Source organism: Poecilia mexicana, unplaced genomic scaffold (genome assembly GCF_051168715.1).
Source record: "Poecilia mexicana isolate PSO_F unplaced genomic scaffold, ASM5116871v1 scaffold_2, whole genome shotgun sequence".
Taxonomy (NCBI): domain Eukaryota; kingdom Metazoa; phylum Chordata; class Actinopteri; order Cyprinodontiformes; family Poeciliidae; genus Poecilia; species Poecilia mexicana.
Window position 1 is genome coordinate 7798277 of NW_028263371.1, and position 14929 is coordinate 7813205.

The 14929-nt window shown below is 39.5% G+C and overlaps 1 protein-coding gene across 2 annotated transcripts in view; it reads right to left on the reverse strand.

The window, feature by feature from the left end:
• Positions 1 to 14929, reverse strand: part of add3a (adducin 3 (gamma) a) — a 96241-nt gene that overhangs the window by 79799 nt on the left and 1513 nt on the right. The window contains exon 1 of one of the 2 annotated variants that reach the window (XM_088009877.1): positions 1520 to 1623. The exons of the other annotated variant lie outside the window; for it this stretch is intronic. The gene's annotated coding sequence lies outside the window, so the exon portion shown is untranslated. Of the gene's footprint in view, positions 1 to 1519; positions 1624 to 14929 lie in introns of those variants that run through there. 2 annotated transcript variants of the gene reach the window in all.

The window sequence follows — 14929 nt, forward strand, 5'->3', positions numbered from 1 at the left end:
TAAAAGCACAAAAACACAATGTGGGGTGTTGATGATATTAATCCTCAACGCAGCCATTCAGGGTCCTACCCCTTTTTCTGGATGCCAAATTTCTGGCTAAAACTGTAAATAAAGGACACCAGTATGACAAAAACCTAAAAAAAAAACAAAAAAAACAACGTGCAATAAAATGACATAATGTTACAATAAAAACTAATGAAACAATTCACTTTCTCTGATATTTCAAGTCATCGAGATGCACCTTCCGGATTCAACAGATAAACACTGATAAGTTTGAATTCGGGTATGAATCAGAACCGACCCACCTGCAGATACTGTGATCTGCGCCACAGGATGTGCAGAGACCTTTGGCGCAAGCAGAAATCTTACTCCACACCTTAAAAAACAGCTCCGGCACAAACAAGATTCAACCGGGCCCCAGAATCTGCAGATGGTTACAGCTTCGAGTCACATCACTGCAGCAGAGAGTTAAGGCTGAGTGTCGAAGTCAGAAATGCTTGATCTGAAACGGTTCCAGTGATTTCTTTACGTTCTAAAGAGGGGTCTTCAAGCAGCACTAAAATTGTTATGGAAAACACTCCAAGCAATACACTGCAACAAAAAAGGGTCATTATGAGAAGGCATTTTGGGGGTCATGGAAATAAATAACAAAACCACAAACCTCCGCATCGGTCAGATGATTATACGGCCATTAAAGGGGATCTTTTATGGGGGGGGGAGCAGAAAACTACAGTCAAAAATAAACTGGCACCTCATAAAAGTCTCCTTATCCCTACTCTGACAGTGGCAAACAAACAGCTTTGGAAATGAGGCACTTCTTCTATGCAGCACTTCCCCTTCTGTGCAGGCAGTTAAAAGTTGGGACAGCAGCCAAGCAGCTCCAGTTATCTCTGACGATAAACGCAGATTTTATGACATGTACAAGACAGAACACAGGTAACAACTCATCTCTTATGGGTGAGGGATAGAAGGATAAAGCACCAGCCACCACACACACACACACACATGCACACACACACACACACACACCCACACGCACCCTCCTCTGCAACCCCCCGCCACCTTCCCAGAAGCATGCTGACACTTGAGAAGGCGGCACCTCTTATATGCAGAGCGAAAGCCATTCAAAGCTCCCAGCTCTATTCTTCTCCACAGTAAAAGAACTCAATCTGAAAGGAGGGAAAAATGGCCTCTGCTGCACTGAAGAAAACTGAACTTAAAAAACACACACACACACACACACACACACGCACACACACACACAGCAGAAACTCCTATAAAGTTACCATAGTGACCGAGGAGGATTAATTTCCGAGATAAAAATCAATGAGCTTGTCTTTAGCACTGCAGGTCTAGAAGATAACCACGGCAAGCGTGGAAAGTTGAGCTATGGCAGCCCTGACAGATGACGAACAACAACAGCATTCATTCATCCATTCATCCATTCATTCAGACTACGGCAGAGAAAAGGGCGCCGTCCCGAGCAGCTGTTAAAAGTGGGGGAATTTGCCGAACAAACCTGCAGGACGGCCAAACAGAGTGTTCCTCCTCAGCTGTGATCCACCTGCACTGCAGCGAGTCCTCGCTCTAACACGCCTCTCCCATTCAGCCAGAACTCTGTGCAAAACTGTTGCTGCCCTCTTTCCCTTGTTGCACTCCTCCCACTCTGTTTTTTTTTACCCTCCTTTTAGCGCTCTCTCTCTTTCTCCTCCCTCTAAACACCGGCACCCTCCGTTGGTATGTCTGCCTGGTGGAAAACACGACGGTATTTGCAGCAGGCACTGCAATGGACTGGTCAGCAGGCTGGGGGGAGAATAGGGGGACAATTGAGAGGGAAAAAGGGGGGAGGGGTGATTTAAATTCACACATGCATCACACAGTGTGAGGTGACACTGTTTAGTTTGTTTGGTTTAGACTGGCCTGATGAAGATGTCAAGTGTGGCTTTTTTTTGTTGTTGTTTAAAGCCTCTGTGCTCCTTGAGGTTCTTCAGCTATGAGCAAAGAGGTTCACGGTGGCAGAAAAGATGAGAATAATCGTGAGTAAATTAGAAATGTTTTCCTGTAGTTCATCATCCTCCTCTTGCAGAGTTAACTTCAAATTCCCAACTCAGTCAGGGTGGGTGGTGATTTTTTGTTGTTGTTGTTGTGATTGTTGCAGTCATAATGTTACAGATTTTGCAGCAATTTTTCAAAAAAGTTGCTGTCAATGTTGTGGATTTTTAAGCTTCATTTTTGGCATTCCAAAAAAAAAACTGAAATTGTTGCACATAAACCTCCATTAAAAAGGTTTAAAAAGGGCGGTATTTTATCACAGCTTATGCTTAAAGTGTAGATATCATTTTCAAGTACCTTCTTGAAATAACACCCTTACTGCAAATAGGGTGACGTCCTGACGAGTTTATCAGAGTGCAAAAGAAGAAATCCATATTGGTCATTCAAGTTAACATGAACTGCATACACAGTAAGAATCAAATCTAGTTGGACATCTAAAAAAAAAAAAAATTTAAACGGCAAATGTTATCATTTAGCGTCACACATTCTTTTATCTTGCAGATTTGGCTTTCAAGAGTTGTGAAACAGGAAGTTAAATAAGAAGGAGGCTAAGATTAAATATTAACCTAACATTTGAAAACTTCTTATAATTGCGACCCCGTTTGTTTTTGTTTTTTTTAATGATTTGTCTTTAAGTCCTACTTCTTTGTCTGTCAAAGAGGATGAAAATGAAACCCAAAGTCTGTTGCTGAAAGCTGACATTACATCAAATGTAACAGATTTGGTCCTACCAAATTCCACTTCTACCCACTGAGCTTGTTCTCTCCCTCCGATTTATGCGTTCTTTCATCACTGAGACTTCAACTCAATGCAATGGACTGAAGCCAAGGATTTTATTGTCAGTGAAGAAATGAACTGGAGTCTGACCTACAGGCTAAAATTGAAGTAAATCCTCTCAGTGAATCTTTAATTGCTGATTCTTGTGCAAACGTTTCCATCTAGGGAGTAGAACCATGAATTTATAGGTGACCAACACGGGCAACAATTAGAACCAAAACAATACCCCCACTGACGATAACGAAGAGCAGCTCCAAGAAATTCAGCGATCTGAGCCTGTATCAGTTCACAATCACTCAATCAGGAAGAAAAAGTGGGGATCACTGGTGTGCTGAGTAACCGGCTGTTAGCGTCTTAGAGGCAGGGATTCCCTGCTAGCTCGGTTTGTCCGTGAGGTAAATGTGGTTTTATGTTTGTCAAGCTGTGTCTGGGAGAAGAGGATCAATTTTTCATCAACCCTGAAAGCAAGTGAATCTCCCACGCTGGAAACTATTTGCGAGGAGCTGCGGTGTGTTGAAGCTCAACCAGAATGAATGCCTTGTCATAAGTAATTTGTAGTTAGCAAGTAACAGTTTAGGTTCGCAAAAAAAAAGAAAAATAAATATCCCCAGAAAGCCGTTTTTAATGCAAGACGCGTAAATGCATTAAATGGCATATGGACACAAAAACAAGCCTTGCAGATATTTTGTCAGAGCGTCTAACCAGGCCGGTAAGACGGAGCATACCTGTCCCAGAATAAACCTCACCATCTGGCCTTCTGCAGCATAGCTGGAGCTGGATGCCTGGTCTAACTTTAGCACATATTTGTGTGAAATTATGCAGAGGCTCGGCAGCCTCTATGGGTTATGAAGGGATGTACATGTCTATTATTAAATGCTAGGATTGCCTGTTGTAAATTTTTCGCAATAACTCCATTAAGAAGAGAAAGACGTAAAGTAAGTCCTATTAGAAAAGGCAAATGAGATCTTTTCAAATTTCAAAATCTAAACTTAAATGACACACTCCACTTTTTTTTTCTGTTTTTCTTTTCGGTTGTGCTTAGGTCTGTATTTTATAATTCATTTTTATGAGCGAAATATGACAGCCACATAGGATTCACATTGGTGTTGATAGATATGTTTCCATCCAAATGTCATATGTGAAGTTTGAGCGGATTTTTAAAATGTCACAAAATGGCAAAAAAAAAAAAAAAGGAAGGCAAGCTAAGGGTATTTGCATCAACACCTTGCAATTTTGTCACATGTTGACACTGTAATAAACAAGATGTGGAAGTTGCAAACTATCATAAATCAGGCATCTCCAAAAAAATAGAGTCCCTCAGGGCTGTGCACTCGGCACACTGCTGTTCACGCCTTTCACCAGTTGGTAAGCTGAACAAAAACTAATTCATATACAGATCCCAGAATGTACAGACTTATCAAATAACTGAGAATATTTATATTTATTTATCAATCAGACTCTGTGCATACATTTGTGCGGCACTCGGTCACTTTTGCAAATCGCACATTTTCCTCTTTAGTGTTCATCTCCCAGAGCAGCGGCTGTCAGCTGCATATTTTGTTTTACTGTTAAGATGTATCAGCATTAAGTTTGCATTCTTAGCTTAGCTCTAATTTTAGATTCAGGCTTAGTTTTTAATTCGTATTTATCTCTGTCTGTTGCACAGCGGTCCTGAAGACTGCCGTTTCATTCCACTTTTATTTCTTATGAAAGAAGGCGAGTCACTATGACGTAATTTCATTGGTCCTTGATGGTGTACATTTGTGAGCGACAGAAAATGGGATGTTCAATTAGATTTCCACTTTTGACAAATCTTTGAATGCAAGACAGATTTAGTTGATTTGATTAATCAATTTAAGAAAAGCTTGTTTACATTTTTATGTCTTACACTTGATCAGGTTTTAATTCAGTGCAGTTCTCCACATAGGACCAAAAAACAACCCTGAAAGTTTCTTGGACATAATCAGCGGTTCTTTCCACTGGTGCATGTGAGTAATCTTCAGCATTGCCTAATCAAAAACATAAAGAGTAGTGCCAAGAGAAACACACACACACAACCATACACACACCAAGCTGCAGCATCAAAGTACAGAACATTTTTTCCTCAGGATCTGTTTCTATTTAACAAGAACAAAACATGCATGAATACATACATCGGTACCCCTTCACACAACACATACTAGTAGATACACACACACGTTCTCCACGTAGAAACGATCTGCATGCAGACTGAATCAATCCTATTCACTACCAGCAAGCACAAGGGGATAGCAAAGCTTGCAAATGCTGACGTAAGCTAAAATTCCCTAAAAACCCCCAGAGCTACTGCTAGGATTCACCTGCAGCCGCCTGCATTGGCCTGCTGGATGGTGTCCAGTTCTGGAAACAAAACATGACTTGGCAAAAAAAAAAAGAACAGCGGTGTCTGTTAAAGCAGTTGGTTTATTATGTTAAATCATTGTGTTTGTTTTACAGCTTTAAAAAAAAAGAAGAAAAAAATCCCACATGTGGTCAGACTACAAAGACAAAGCAGCCAGAGCAGCGGACGTCATGAAATCTACCTCTCACTGCTGGCTAAGAAATAAAAGTAAATTACACCCACATTTGACATCTAACACTGAGAACAGATACTCTAGAAAAAACTAAAATTAATGTCGCTTTACTCTCGTTTTAAAGAAAACTGTGCTAAAACACTAACTGCTAATAGAAAAATATTTAAAAACTAATTTCAGTTTGCATCTATTATTGCGTCTGATACCAACCGTGTGTTGGATGTATCAAAAAACAATTAAAGTTGCACAATGTTAAGAAATAAACCCTTTCTGCTGCATCTCATAATTATTCCACCAAAAGCTTCACATTAACTCTACAGTACTCTGCCATACAGAGGAGTTATAATAAATTCAATGACAGTAAGATACCCAGAGCTTGTGACTGTAAGACAAGCACTACCAGATTTATACCAATAAAAATCTGGTATTTATTGGTATAAACTACCAGATTTATGCCAATAAATCTGGTAGTTTTGTGATTGAAGTTTGACTCTGCATTACATCCAACACTCCAGTCATATCTGGTCATCTAGGAGACCAAGTGAAAGCAGAACTAAGTACATCATCACAGGAATCAACCAGTTCTTATACAGTACAGCAACAATGATACTTGAAGCACTTGGTAAAGTTAACACTGAGGATGAGCACAATTGACAATGTCCACCATGGAGGACAAGGTTGGATGCCAATTGTCAGAACTTAAAGGGAATACCCAAGAAACAGAAAAATATTTAACCACAGGCTCTGAAAACTGCTGAAGACTACAAGGATTGGCTGACCAGCCAAAGTTACACGAGAGCCCAACAAACTGTTGGCTCTCCATCACATCAGTTAAGGTGTGCGCACTGTGGCAGAAACTGACCTCTTTCCATAAGAGCCTCAACATTCACCCAAAACCCAGAAAATGGCTGAGAAACGGTTTAGACCCAACATACGAATAACAGCTGCTGGTTGACAGAACAGTCGCCCCAGACCGAAAAACCAGACAAACCAACCTGTGAACTGCTGTAACTGATTACATGGAAGTCTATGAATCAATGCCACACACACGGATACGAGAACGCCTGAAGCTATGCAAGGTCAACATTATAGAGAGTATTCCCTGGAAACTTTGAGGCTTTGGGAAAATTCGGACAGTGAGCCCACGCTTGAGAATTTGGTCCGACACATAAATACCTGAAGAAACGCCGGAGATCTCAGTCCAGCAGAGCGCAGTTCCCTAAAGAGCAAAGATCCTGTGAAGATCCCTCAACAACACCTGCCCCATCATATAAATCCTGACATCATAAACCCGAATTTGACCTGTAGACTTTGCTAGAACTTTGGAATAGAAAATAATGGGAATGTTTCACAATAAAAAGGTGAATTATTCTCTAGTGTTTGAGTTGTGCCTGTTTTTACAAGCTACAAAATATACAAATCTGGTTAAAAACAAAATCAACTTAGTAATAGTTTTAGATAAAAGCTTGAAATGTAATGTTTTTTATATTGTATATTATTCATGGAGCCACCTCATGAACTCATGAGGTTTTTTTCCCCTCTAAGGTGTCAACAATTCTGTCCCCAATGCAATATTCATGAGCAAATGTGGACTGTTGTAATAATTTAACATGACAAATGGCCCCAAGCATCTGGCTTTGATAATTATACAGAACATTTTTTTTTTTTTTTAGCCTGATCCAAGTCTCGGGTGGTGAGGCGGGACGTTTCGGACCAAGTGTGGTGGGATGCAGGGAGGTCTGCTTCATCTGTTCGTGTTGACTCCGATGCATTGTGACAGCAAAAACATAACAGCGTCCCCTAATGAGTTCAAATCTGGAACAAGGCTGGGAGGTGTTTATTATTATGACATAAAATTAGGCTCCACAGCAAAATCCTCAGATCTAGGTATTTTACTTTAGCTATAATTTAATGGGTTTCTTTTCGTCTGAATGAAAACCAAAGAGAAAAGACCAAATAAACTTCATGTTGCCGACATCACGTTAAACAAAAAAGGCTAACAGTAATTAAATGCAGGCTGTAAAAGTGATCGACATTCAGATTCATCTCAGCGCGATCCGGAGGGAGACATTAAGTCATAAAGGTTTCTCTTTGATTCAGTCAAAGAGAAACCCAGACGAACGCGCTTCAGCGTCCAGCGTTTCTGTTTAGAACAATCCTCACGAGAACAACTTTCTGCTGCCAATCTTACAGAGTTTAAGTGAATTAAATATAAAGGTGGTGAAATAAATGTATACATGCTCAGATTCTATTGAGGCTGAGCAGACAAGGACTTGGATGTTGTCAAGTCCTTGCATGGCTCGATCGTGAAATACTCTTAAGTATCCCCCTAAATGTCGAGGCAATTGGTAAATAAAACCAGGATGGCTATTGTTGCTATCAACAAAGGAAATGCAAAAGAAAGAACTATACATTATTTATGAAGACACGACAGCTAAGCCACAGTGTAAGTTCAAAACATATTTGAGGTTTCAGATTACCAGCCAGCATGTTGCGGGCGTGCATACCATTCTGGTTTTCTTCCGGAGAGTCGGAGACTATAACACAAACTGGAAATGGGAGTCAGAGAAGCATGCAGAGTTAGCCTGTTGAAGACTATTTCAGAAGTCGCTCAGAAACCACGAAATAAAAATTCTCATAAGAGGAAAGAGCTCACTGTCCCCACAAAAGAAACACACACAAAAAAACCATAATAATTAGAAAATCTCTGAAATATTTGTTATGGACTGTTGACATTTCCTTATTCTGGGTATCTGAGGTTATTGAGAGAAAGTTTAAATGGAGAGAAAATTTCCTTGGGGATTAAAGGGGGAAAAAACTAATTTAAAAATTAATACCTTCAACAGAAATGTTGAACATTTGTTACAAAACAAATGGCTTATATCTATGTGTGTGGCAAGGTTTGCTCAAATAGTCCCCAATTACTAACCGATTCACACAATTCCTATAATGCTAATGGGAATATTTCAATTTTTAACCCTTTCATGCATAAAATGTGATCCTTTAGGTCAGGATTTTGTTTTCCAAAGTGTTTTAGATTTTCTTAAGGTATAAAAAAAAGAGTGGGAAAAAAATTGTAAATAATAAAAAAAAATGTTTTTCTAGATTTTAATTTTTCTGGGTGATCAGTTGCAATTTTCTCCAAATACAAAGTTGTTATTTGGAAAATACATCAGTAGTATTGTTCTTTACGGGCTACTTGATGTCACAATATTTTTTTTTTTTTTACCTGTAAGAGTCGTCTACAGTAGAAGGAGGGACTGGGTCGGTCTGTCGGCCATACTGGATTTAACAAAAAAACGTTCTTGTACTTGCAGCTGATGGCCAGTAGTTGGCAGTGTGTTGTCTGATGCACTAGTGTCCACTTCAGTGGTCTGTGCGCATTTATAACATAAAAATCCACAAGAAACAAGAAAATGGCTTGCAGACAGCTGTCCACTGTAGTGACCACTATGCATGAAAGGGTTAAAATGATCTCTCAATGGAAAATGTCTACTTCTTTGTAACATTTACACAAGTAAAACTATTACTAGTCCATGCAAACAAGGACTCTGATAAGGTGAGTGTGTTTTCGTATAGACGGTGTGTCGGGTCATGACTGCTTCCTATTTAACACACACTGACCACTGCCAGGTCACGTCAGCCTCACAGTGCTGAGCTGCAGCACTCCTCACTGCTCATCCTCCCCTTCATCACAACTCCATTTTCCCTTCCAGAGTCATGAGGAGGCCTTAATGAATCAGCCTATTGAGCAAAACAGCACTGGGCACTGGCTTTGACTCTGCCAGATTGTGTGTGTGCGTGTGTGTGTGTGTGTGTGTGTGTGTATCCATGTGTGTGTCAGTGTTGCCCCACTTTCCCAGCCTCCTAAAATACAAAGCTGTCATTTGTTGCCTCTCTGCTCGGCAAAAGCTCCACAGGCCAAGAGAGCTGAAAGTGAAATTTCCATGAGTGAGTTGAAAGGTGCGTCTTCGCGTTCGCACTCCTACAAGAACGGTGAAATGCGCTGCGCTATGCTCGCTTGTGCTCCAATCGGTGACTGCAGCCTTTTTAGATTCCTACTTTGAATGACATCATGAAGGCACTGAAATTCAATATTCGCTTCTTAACGTTCCTCAGCCACACCAATCAGTGAGCAAACACTCAACGTATCCACAAACCAGAAGATCCAGAGTCGCGTCGGTAAGATCAGAGCCGACGCTGGTGTTTTTTTTCCCCATCCTAACACAACAGCAGTTAGGATATGACAAATCATAAAAAATGTGGCTTTAAGGCTCCAACCAAAACCAGCACATTAACAATTAGCACCAACACAAGCGCCCACAAACCAACAAAATCTGTTTTTCGTCAGCCAGGCACAAAGGAGACAGCTGTTATTTATCAGGAAAACTCCCACTTGGAGTGTAGTTAAAGCCGTTTGTATCTGGGAATCAGGAGTGTGTCAGTTCTTGGGAAGGACACTCAAGTGATAAATAATCAGCTGAAGGGGATCAGTGGAAGTCAGTCAAGGAGGGGAAGAGGAATAAGCAAGTTCAATTTAGTCAGTTTATCCCTGCCAGATAAATTTGCTATAATTAACCTTTTCTCAGGAAATATGATTCAGATCTACCTATCCGGTGAATTGTAGACAGATCTGGTTATGATGATGTTGAAGTTCTTCTGTTTGGTTTAGGTTAAAAAAAATGTTTTCCTGACTTTTAAGTAGTTTTGTTATTTTGTAAATTTTGTAGATGTTTTTTTTTTACATTTAAAATGTTAGAAGTTTACGTAGCTCAGAGCTGCTTCATCCGCAATCAGTACACTAGTCTTCATCATGTGACCAGTTTCTCTGTTGTTGTCCGATGCTTCCTGTTTTATTCTTTACAGTTTAATAGTTTTTTTTCGTTTTTTTTGTGAGTTTTAGTTTTTTTTGCATCCTTTCTCTGTCACAGGAGGATGCAGCAGTCAATGCAGTCTCTCTTCCTGTGTCCCGGTGGTTACTGGAAGTAAACTGTAAAAAATAATTATATATAAAACATGATATTTAAAAATCTCACAGCAAATATTCACAGATTTGAAATATTTATTCACTACAGATGAGTCAATTGTACTACAGAATCAATTGTATTGCTTTGGGGCGTGTTTCATGGGATCGAAACATAAGTTCATTTTAGCAGATTACTTGATTTCATTTTTACATTAAATGCCTAAAATATTATCTAATTATTTAGATTCCATGCTACTCACTATCTGGAGTTTAGGATGGCAACAAACCCAAAGCAGACCAGTATTAACACACACAATATCAGCATGTCTGCACCACCGCTGAGTCGAGAACAACTGCAGAAATTAGGAGAAATTAAATGTGGAGGAACGGCTAAGAGAGACTTGAGAGAAGAAGCAGTGAAAATAAAAAAAAACGGGGAGGAAAAAAAAAAGCCAGCAGACAGAAAAAGACAGACGGAAAGTCTGAGACTCATTTGTATAAACGGTTTACGAGTAAAGTTATTGCCCGTCTCAGTTTTCTTCCTTTGTGTACGCGGCTTTTTCTCAACCTTTATATTAACAGTTTTGCATCCATTAGCTTCTTTAAAGGATGCGACGTCCTTCCCCTCTCTTTCACTTTCATGTTCTCACAAACGTGAGTCACACCAGACCAGTTTACAAGAATGACCCAGTGAAGGAGAAAAAGAGAATATTCTGAAGAAACTGGGAGTTTGTCTCACGAATCACTGCAGAGCCAGTTAAATAAAAACAGACAGGAATTAAGCATAATTAACTGGTGTGGTTAAGAATGAAGTTCAGTTTTATTATGCTATTTTAGGAACAACGAGAAAACAAAAACAAAGACTTGGCGACGTTAAAAAAGTCCAACCGGGAACATGTCGCAATCAAAGCTGATTAAGTTATTCATTGCATCTCAATTTTAGCCATCAGCCCAGGATAAACTGAACATAGAAATCACAATGAAACTCATTATGGGATTACATCGACAGCTGCTAATCTCCTTTCTATTGTGGAGTAATTTATAAATTGGAGCATTAGGAGCTTAGCCATAAAGCTTAGCTGTGGTTGTCATTTAATATGGGGAACACGTCCAAAATCACAAAGACGTCAGCTTCAATGGGAAGCATGGGGCAAGGTCAGAGTAAAAGGACTGAAGAGCTAATTCATTACAACAGCAGCAAATGTCAATATAAGATGTCTTAACACCCATCCTCACTTCTACAATTGAGGCAAGTTTTATCCTTGCTTAGTGTAGCATTAGCCAGCTTGCTATGGTACCACATGAATAAAACCCACTGGGTTTATTCATGAAAGAGGCTTGTAAAATAATTACAGCAACACAGTTAAAAGCACAGCGAAAGGCGACGCATGTCTCTTTGCGTCTGCATTTGTTCCAGGTCTCATTCAGACAGAAACTTGCTACGTTGGAAGCACAGAGCACAGAGAGCAGTCATTAAAAAGTTATGACAGCTAAGCGCTAACTTTATAAAGCAGTGATGCCTTTTCTTCCACACGCATTTAGCTGGAACAGCGTTTCAAAATGCTGCCAGTCGAATAATCCGCAAGTCATGTCGAAACAGAGAGAAATGACGCTAATACTAGCATAGCGCTTCAGCTAACCCTTCCACATCGTTGGCAGGAGCAAGAAGGAAATTTGCAAGAAGGAAACCAAACCCAGTTGAGGAGAGGTAGCTGACTGATGGGAACCTCATGGGAAATAAAATATTATTAATAATAAAAGATTCTACTTACCTGCTTCACACTTGCACTAAAAAGTCTACGTTTAGAAATGACCAGCTCGTATCTTGGAAGTTAAACATAGGATTTACATTCTTTTAAATCTGGTGAAGTTGAACATTCTTGCCGTTTGATTAGCTAGATAATGTCTGTAGTATGTTTTTCTTCCTTATATTCACAACATAAAATTCATTAATACCATTATAAACCAAGCAAAGGCACAATTTGGACACTTGGTCAGGTAAGAAAATGAAAGACGCAGTCATGTGTAAGTGCAACCAAACTAAACGATGACGCCTGAAGAAAACGCAAAATCTCAGAAGATGATAAAAGAGAAAGGAGGAGCTTCAATTTAACCATCAAAAGTAGCAACAAAGTTGATTTTATCAGCTGACAGGTGTGCCAGTGGTGTTTTAATATCTGAGCTGAAAATAACAAGAAGGGGAAAACCAAAGCAGGGAAACAGATCAGGACGATGAAGGAGCAACTGCAAAAGGTGACAGTATGAGGATATTCTCAGGAGAACAGAGAGGGACGGACACTGATGAGAGACTACGCACGTTCGTGTGACAATACATGGTGACGTATGACAATGTTTTATTAAAATGCATAAAAAACTAAGCAGCCTACAGTATAATTACTGTACTGCTTTCACATCTAAATGAAATATTTGTCAAATAAAGTCTATCATGGATTCTTTTAACCGCAAACTACAGAGCCCTCCAAGGGACATGGGGATTTTTTTTTTTCTTTTGCGTTCCCTCGCAATAATCTACTGATCAGTTCATGCGGCATAATTGAATACTTTTTTACGGTGGCCACCGTACTTTCTGCTTTAATACAAGCTTATAAGGTTTTTCCATGGACTATTGAGTTATTATCGCGGGGTAATAAGTCGTCTGATTGTGTCTCTGTTGTGTTCGTAGTCTGAATGGTTTAAAGGGCTGCTTTCTGTGCCGTTCCATCTGAGCCTTAACAGACATAAACATGCAGTAAATAAATCGATTTTCAATCAGTTTTTTGCACCAAAGACTTAATAATAATAAACATGTTTTCCCTGAGGCTCTGTAAGAGCCATATGAATGAAATAAGTAATTATTGATATGACAGGAGCAAACTAATGGTGGCCCTCTACCACCATTAGTTTGCTGTGTAGTTTGCACATTTTATTTTAATAATAAAAAGTGTTTATTATTAACTCTTTGGTGCAAAAAACTGATTGAAAATCAATTTATTTAATGCATGTTTATGTTTGTTAAGGCTCAGATGGAACAGCACCGAAAGCAGCCCTTTAAACCTTTCACAATACGAACACAATAGAGACAATTAAAACTCAGATGACTGATTACCAGTGTTGTGTTCAAGACCACCTAACCCGAGACCAAGACAAGACCAAGACCAGAGTGTATCGAGACCGAGACAAGACCAAGACTTTTAGGGTCCGAGACCAAGTCAAGACCAAGACCGATGAAAGTCGAGACCGAGTCAAGACCAAGACCAGCGGCCCGCGCTACATGATACAATAAAATGTAAAATATGATCGAAATTGCTTCTCAAAATAATCTGAAAGATCCATATTCCCATAAAAAACACCTAGATATTAAATACTTAATACATTTTACCAATATTAAATATTCCATTTCTGTGCTAAAATGTGTGATGGTCTCGTGCCATCCCTAAAAACATAACACCCTGGGCATTTGCCCATATTGCTCATGTAAGAAACCACCACTGTCTGCACCATTAAACATAGCAATTGAGGCAATGCCCTGACGGTAAATAACGCTCAACTACCAACACTGACCAAGGAGCAACAAGCAAGAAGTAACCAAACAGAAGGTGCTCATCGTGACTGTTTTCACTCTCTATCCCAGTACATGAAGCCAGGTAGTCTGACACCATGGCAGACATTACAGCTGCCACTTTGAACAAAAACAATCAAAGAGTGCATGCCCTTTCTTTCTTGTGTTTTAGTTATTTGTTAATTTAAATATCAACGTACATAATTAAATAAAATAATGATGCAGTGCACACAGAGCATTACAAGAACAAAGAACGGGTGTTCTGTCAGGTCAGATCGTCATATGCTTAGCACAAACTCACGGTGTTCTGTCAGATCAGCATACGTTGTCAGATAGTCGTACGTTTAGCTCAGACATGCATACGCTGTCATTACCATATGATTTTATTTAATCAGCAACATAGAATCATGACGTAGATCATTATTAACAGTTATTAACAGTTGTATGGCATCCAGCTGCAGCCAGACCTGCTTTAAATACACTTTGAAACCATGACAACGCATGTATATCTATCTAGTTATCATATTATGTCATATTATAAACAATTTAATGACTTATTTTCGTCATAACTTGTGCTGACAGTTGTCAGCAACTGACAACTCCACTGACGGTCGAACTTCTTAAGGCGCATGCATTGGCATGGTACTCACTGCATGTATGCTAGCAACATAGAATCATGACGTAGATCGTCATACACTTTGTTATTAACAGTTGTATGGCGTCCTGATTTAGCGGTTAAGTGAGTTTTACACAGGCGTATGTTGTAGCTTACTTCAGCTGCAGCCAGACCTGCTTTAAATACACTTTGAAACCATGACAACACATGTATATCTATATAGTTATCATTGAAAACAATTTAATGACTTATTTTCGTCATAACTTGTTGCATGTGGTGAACTGACAACTCCTCTGACGGTCGGACTTCTTAATGCGCATGCGCAGGCATGGTACTCACTGCATGTATGCTATTCTGACAGTGTATGGTAATCTGATAGAACAACGGCTCTCAGTGAGTGACACTCC